Source organism: Ochotona princeps, chromosome Y, assembly GCF_030435755.1.
Source record: "Ochotona princeps isolate mOchPri1 chromosome Y, mOchPri1.hap1, whole genome shotgun sequence".
Taxonomy (NCBI): domain Eukaryota; kingdom Metazoa; phylum Chordata; class Mammalia; order Lagomorpha; family Ochotonidae; genus Ochotona; species Ochotona princeps.
In genome coordinates this window covers 31123426-31130552 of record NC_080866.1, presented here as the reverse complement: position 1 = coordinate 31130552, position 7127 = coordinate 31123426, and positions in this window count along the sequence as shown.

Below are 7127 nucleotides of genomic sequence, written 5' to 3'. Positions count from 1 at the left end.
TTTAAAAAAAAATTAGCAAACCTAGCAAGAATTCTAATATGCTGGTTTTTTTTTTTTTTTTTTTTTTTTTTTTTTGTGTGCTATGTCCATGGGTGACTTATACGACCTTTTTAGGTTTGTCTTCTCTGTGAGAGGAAGCTTTGCCTGTCCTTCAGTGTCCCATGGGGGAGAAGATGCAATGATCCTTGTGTCTCTGTGTTCCTAGCAGTTGGTAATTGAATGAGGGTAGTGTGTGTCATGCCTTCTCTCTTCACAGAATAGGTCCCACTAACAGAATTGGGTCTCTCTCTCTCTCACCATTGTAGACAACTGTGTTGAGCCTTTAGTAGCTGTGCTCTCTCCAATGGCTTTTACCAGCTCCTCCGATCTCACCAGTACTCCCAGCGCAGCACAGCTCAACAGGAGAGTTGGTAAGTAGCGACACTCAAATCCAACACTCAAAGGCTGAGAAGCACATATTTGTATAAGGAAGGAAGAGAAAATTCACTTTTTTCCACTAAACACATAGAATCCCAGTTTAAATGTACCTGCTGATTTATTGTATTTATATGAATGGTAGAAAGAAATGCAAACACATGTGCAGAGAATGAAAATTAATGCTTACTCCTCCAATGCCTGTCGTGCACAGGACTGAGCTGGGTCAAGGCTTACCCTTGGGTGAGAGGAGCACATTGGATTGAGTCATCACTCACTACCTCATATCATGTGAAGTTCATGGTGTCTTAGCCACGAAGTAAAATTCTCGGCCCCCAACTCTCCATTTCAATTTTTTTGAAATTTTGTGAGTATTAATTCAGTTGTGAGTGTTGCACTTCTGATCTAGCTCCCTGCTAACACACCTGGGAAAGCAGCAGAAAACGGCCTAAGTGCTTGGACTGCTGCATCCACATTGGAGACCTCAATGAAGTTGCTGCCTGCTTGCACTGGTCCCAGCCAACTCTGATCATTGTAACCATTTGGGGAATAAAACAGTGAGTGGAAGATCTCTCTGTTTCTATCTCCTTCTGTGTTACTTTGCCTTTCAAAAAAGTAAATCAATAAATCTTTGAGAAAAGTAAAGTGTTTTATTTTTATATTTTCTGGAAAAACCGCCTACTAAGAAATTATTATGAAGATACTATAACAGAAATGTTTACTAAAATTTTCCACTATAAAATAACATTTTTGATTTGGAAATATACAAAAGGCTTTTACTTACAGATGAGGAAATACATATAATTTGTAAACCTACCAGTTAAGGAAGCCATAGTGTGGTAGCCCATGTGTGCTAGCAAACTACGATGAAGCCTAGGTAACCATCACTACTACTCCCTGGTGTCAACTGCCTTGACCATTATGATGTTGGATGTGCACGCAGTTCTCACGTAATCAAATCCGGATGTTTATTTGATAAAGAATAGGCAGATACAAAGAAGTTGGGGTTACTTCTATTATTAAAACATTTTCCCCTTATTTGTGTCTTTGAATATCTGATTAATGTTATAAACACTTTCCCAGGTTAAGGAAAAATGGCATATTATTTCAGACAATCTACTCATTAATTATAATTTCTGCTACTTAACTCTATCTCCCATTGGTATACTAAGCCAGACACACTAATAGATCTCTCGAAAGTTCTAATTTCTCGTTATGGTATTGACAATATGTTTTTCCAGTGTTAAATGTTTAATTTGTTAACACTTTCATTCAGAATTTTGGATCTCCCTTAATAGCAAGATTGATTTGTGATTCTTCATTGCACATTGGTTTTTTGATTTATCCTATGTATCACATGTTTTTCATTGTAAAGGGATCAGCAATTTAAAAGTTCACCAGTGTCGAAGTTTTATTGCATTACCTTGCTTGAGAATGATATTACAGGCAAAGACCCAGAAGGCAATTAATAACAATTTTGTATTTCTCCCACCCTTTGGTAAATTGCCTTTTAAAGAAAAAAAATAGGCATTGATTTGCAAAGAGAGAGTTCTTTCATGTGTTAAACCACTTTCAAAACAACTATAACAGGCAAGGATAAGCTACAGGGAATCTGGGATCTAGGAACTCCAGCAAATCTCACATGGGGGGGAACTGAAGTACATAAGCCGTTATCCACTACTTCCTACAGAGCACCTTAGCATGAAACTGATCAGAAGCAGAGTCCCGGCTCAGTTCTGGAACTCAGATCTGACACGAGTGTGTCCCAAGTAGCAGCTTAACCTACAGAGCCACAGCACCTGTATCCCCATTGCAGGTCACCTATAGTGCAGAGTTTAGAACTCACAGAACTGTACTTACATGCCCATTATCACCGTTCACCTTCAGTAGGGTTTCTGAGACTCAGCAAAGTTACAAATTTGCCAAATAACTCAAAAAGGAAAATGCTTGGATTCAAAATTAAGTCAGCTGACTCTAGATGCCATGCTTATTGCTGCATTATATAAATCTATAAAAAAAAATTGACTCACTTTTACAGGCTGTAGAAGGGTAGAGGAAAAAGAAACACAACTTTTAATTAATCAGCTGGAGCTCAAATGCTATCTCTAATATTTAGAGATTTTGATAATGTATTACATGCTTACCTAGTCTCGGCCTTAATTTTTCATGAGTAAGTAGCCCAGTAACACCTGCCTTGCTGAAGCCCTCAGGAGTCTGAGACGAAACCTGCATATCTGAGAGCTCATTATCATTGCAGGCTAAAGAACTGAACTGTAACTGGCAGGTTCCCTTTGTATTTCCAGGAGAAATGCAGGTTGGCAAATTTTAATGTTGCCTTCAACAGTGCTTCTTGGATGCCGTTTGTCATATCTCATCAAACTGTGGCTACAAAAAGCCATGAAAGCCCAGTCACTCATGAACCGTTTCTGGGGAAACCCTGGGCCTGATCTCAGGGTAACTCCTGACTGTGTGTGCATAGCACAGTGTCTCTGGCCCAGTCTGCGATTATGGCTCTGCTCACCTGAATAAACACACACTCATCTATCTCCTCTATGGGAGGGATCTGGCAAATGGAATTGGTGTTATCTCACTTCCACGTACCCTTAAGTCTCCATCCCCTCTCATGAAAAAACAAATTCTTTTGAGAAAAATATAAGAAGATGCATTAAGTTGCCTGTCAGCTCACCATTAAATTAGGCCACTAAATCAATCTCTATAATTTTGGCTTAAGAAGGATCTATCATTGTCAACTGTGATGTGTGTGTGTGTGTGTGTGTGTGTAAAGAATCTTTTGATCTGAGCTTTAACTTCTCTGGGGTTCAGAGAAGCACTTACTGTCAGCAGGAAATATAGGAGCTGGTGGCACAGAGTGAGGCCATCAAACTGTGAGTTAGATCTTCTGGAAGATGGAAAGAAGGATTTAACTTGCTTAATATGGTTAAAAGGGAAATAGGAAGAGTCTGTCAACTCCATGAGAGGAGTGGTTTGTAGGATTTGTTTTCATCTTTTTTTATTCCATATCTGCAGACAGATCGATATCCATTTACTCCTTCAATTTTAATCACTCTCGCTCACTTCATGCTTATTTTTATTTTTATTTTTACTTCATTATTATTTCATTTAATGCTTGACTGGAAGTTGAGAGAGTGTGTTGAGAGAGTGTGTTTCTAGAATGACAGTGGTGTTGCCATGGAGTGTTTGGCTTCTTCAATCAAGGCATTTATAGCTTATCAGTGGGTGAAGAGGTTTGACGATCCTGCCTTCACACTGCACAGAATCTGTGCACACTTGCCACATCCGCATATTCTCTGGATGCACTGAAGCTCAAACACTGTCGAGTCATAAGGCTTGGGAAAGTTTCTTTTGCAGTTTTGCGCTATCAGGATATCCTTGAGGAGATGGAAATTGGAAACAGCACAGGAGTCAGGACTTATTCAAGGAGCATGGCATCAGCTCTCTAGGGATTTGTTCCAGGCAGCAGTTGAGCACTCTGAGGATACAATTGCACTACCAATGCTACAATATCTCTCGCTAAGGATGGTTCAGTCTCTCAAACCAGAGGTGATAAAGACAGGCATGGGAATAATCTAATTTGCATTCACAGGGAGATATGCAGAAACTCCCTTCAGAATGTCCTCTTCCTTCCTTCCTTTCTTTGTCATGTCCTCACTTTCTCAGGCATGGCTGGCAGCAGGTTGTGCTTATCTTGTTGCTACACACTTGTTTCTCAAGGCTTCAGGCATAAACACAAGGGAGCACTTGGTATCACCTATGTTCTTGGTTGCTATGCAGAGTCATTGCTTCAGAACCAGTGTTTTAACAACTAAATAGCATTTACACATTTAGGTTGAGATGCGTCATCTTAGAGCCTGGTGTCTCTCTGCTTCTTTTGTTCTTAGCAGTGTGCCTTTTTCGTTCATCATCTCAAGGTTAGGGTATATGTGGAATGTTACCAACCTAAGCTTATCATAGAAATAAAAAGCCTGGAAACTGTTGGAGACAGAAAAGTTTATTTGTGAAGGGACCAGGTAAACATCGAAGGGGGAGGGAAGGGGAAAGCGCCTCCCAAAAAAAAGCCAGGAGGTGGAGTGCCTCTCAAAAGAGGGAGGGAGAGACAACCAAAGGTTTGAGGAAGGGTCTTGGAATTTTAAGAGTTCCCTGACCCCTCCTTGTTGGGTAGAAATCTACAGGTATGATGTCACCAATTGGTGGTCTCTTAATCGGTTAGGAAATGGGCGGGTGATGCTTGTGCCATCTACCTGAAGGTGTGGCCAGGACCTCAGCAGGCCTGGATGGTCTCTTGGGGGATATTAAAGCAGACAGAATCATTACACATAGGAAATCATGCTGGAAGCATCAGTCGCACATTTTTTGCACATACCAGTACTCTAACATACTTGGTATTTTTACTTTCAATAAGGAGGAACCAGGCTGAAAAGAGGGAAGTCACTGACTCAAGGACACAGAGCTAATCTGTGGTAGGGTTGGGTTTGAATCCAATTCTACCCCAGGTTAGCTAATAGCATTATTCATGCTTGTGTGCGCTCTTATTATGCATAAAGATGTATTTGGTATAATATTTATATTCCCCCAGATAATTTTGGCATTTCGAATGAAGTTGCCCGTATTCTAAGCACAAAGACCAGATTTTCACAGCTTGTGAGAGAGTGATTTGGTGATCTCAATATTTCCCAAATTATAATGTGGCCTAAAATGCTTGTGGGGAAGACTCTTCATCTAGATATTGGAATACTCTGAGCCCCATCTCTTCCTGGGGCAGCTATATATCACAATGAGTGTGACAGCACAGAAACATTCTGCAATTTTGTAGGAGCTTTGTTCCTTCTTTCACATGGAGGCAAAGCCAAATATGTCAGTTCTTTCTTCAGCTAGGCTAAGTGCCAAACTTCTGCGGGGTAGGCAGCTAGTTCAGGGTCATGAACTTGGAAGCCACTCCCCCTACCACCTATGCAGTTCCTTCTGTCCACCTGTGATGTCTACCTATCATTACCTGCAAGCTGAGAGGGGGTGGTATTGTATTATTGCATTATGATTCCCCTCACAAGCTTAAAGGTCCATGATAGGGAGGAGCTTGTACTCTTGGTAGTTTGCTTCCATTGCTCTGGCACTCCCACTCTTGGCCTGGTCGTTATTTGAAGCAGAGAAGATGCTGTTTGCTGTAATCAGCAATATCCATCTGTTATCATTATCAAGTATTATACACTGTGCATACATTTACAGGTGATAGCTATAAACCTTTGATAGTGCAGTAGTTTTGATTAAATCAGCATGCCCACATAAATATGAAAGTGTTGTTTTATCATCTCATTAGTGTTAGGAAATGGGAATTCTTCAATTCTACTGTAACATGATGGGACTGCTGACTTATATGTGGCCTGTGATTAACTGAAATATTTCCTGTCATCTCATGGTAGTGAAACAATATGTGACCTACGTTCCAGTTTTTCTTGAGCTGCGCAACCTGCCCTCTCCCCAATGTTTTGGGGTACACTCATCATCTTCCTGTCAAAAGAGTAACTTTCCATCGCCACGGTATCTCTAGATAAGAATATATCTAAAATGAAGCCTTTGCGATAATAAGAAATTTCATTTATGATCATTTTTTCCATAGGACATATAAGGGAGTCTTGAAGTCATCCTTGAAAAATGCACTTGATGATAAAGTCTGCAAGTATTTCTTCTTGACGCATCAAAATAAATTCATGATAATGGATTCTGGAATGTTTGAACAGTGATTTTAATTTTTATGAAAGATAAGGCATGGGATTGCAAAGAATTGCTAAAGCAACATGAATTCTACCAAAATTTGTTAGTGAAAACATCATATTTATGACAAAACTAAAGTAGAAGATGATGAATTCATCAGAGCTTCACAACAATATCCATGTACACAATACGCCAAAGAAGCCAACAGTTTACATGTGCATAACACCTTCTGACAAAGAGTGAGATCATTTTTAAGATGAAGCCCATAGAAATATACCTTACCCATCACTTACGAGGGACATGAAAGTTGTACGGTAGTTGAAAAGAACCAGCAGTTATCACAGGCACACAGGATTGAGGAAGACAATGTTCACGTCCTCTGATTCCAGGCCTGGCATTTGAGGAGCTGAGATGAGGGCTCTTTTGTACCTGAACTGATATAGATTCAAATAAGTCTTCTGGTTGAAGTGACCCTTGGGCTGTGCTCTCTGGAGTCAGGAATGGAGGAAATGGTGAAATCCAGGGAAGGAGCCAGAATCCGGATCCTTTGGAGTCAGGAGGAGGTTCCAAGTTGTAGAAAACACTGTGAGATCACCACTGCCAAGAAACAGTGCAATCTGTTGCAATTGATTCAGGCAAGCCTTGGGCAATACAGGGAGTTGGTGAGGGAATGGGAATAGCTTCCCAGAGAAGGCAGTTTCTTCTTGGTCAGATGTTTCTCTGGTTGGGGCGGGGGGCTCTAGTTGGTGTGAGTCACTAGCATATGGGGTGTTAATGCAGTTGCTGCAGGGGAGTCCTGAGACCACCCTCAACAGAATCAGACCCAACCCAATGGCAGGTTTTCCCAATCTCAAAAAGTTTTTGTGATATACAAAACCCTCCCCTACTGAGATTCCTCTTAAATTCATCCTACACTGCTAGAGATGAGCTCAGTCACAGAAGTTAGGGCTGGGTGATGCATCACAGATTGGTATTATCTATCTATC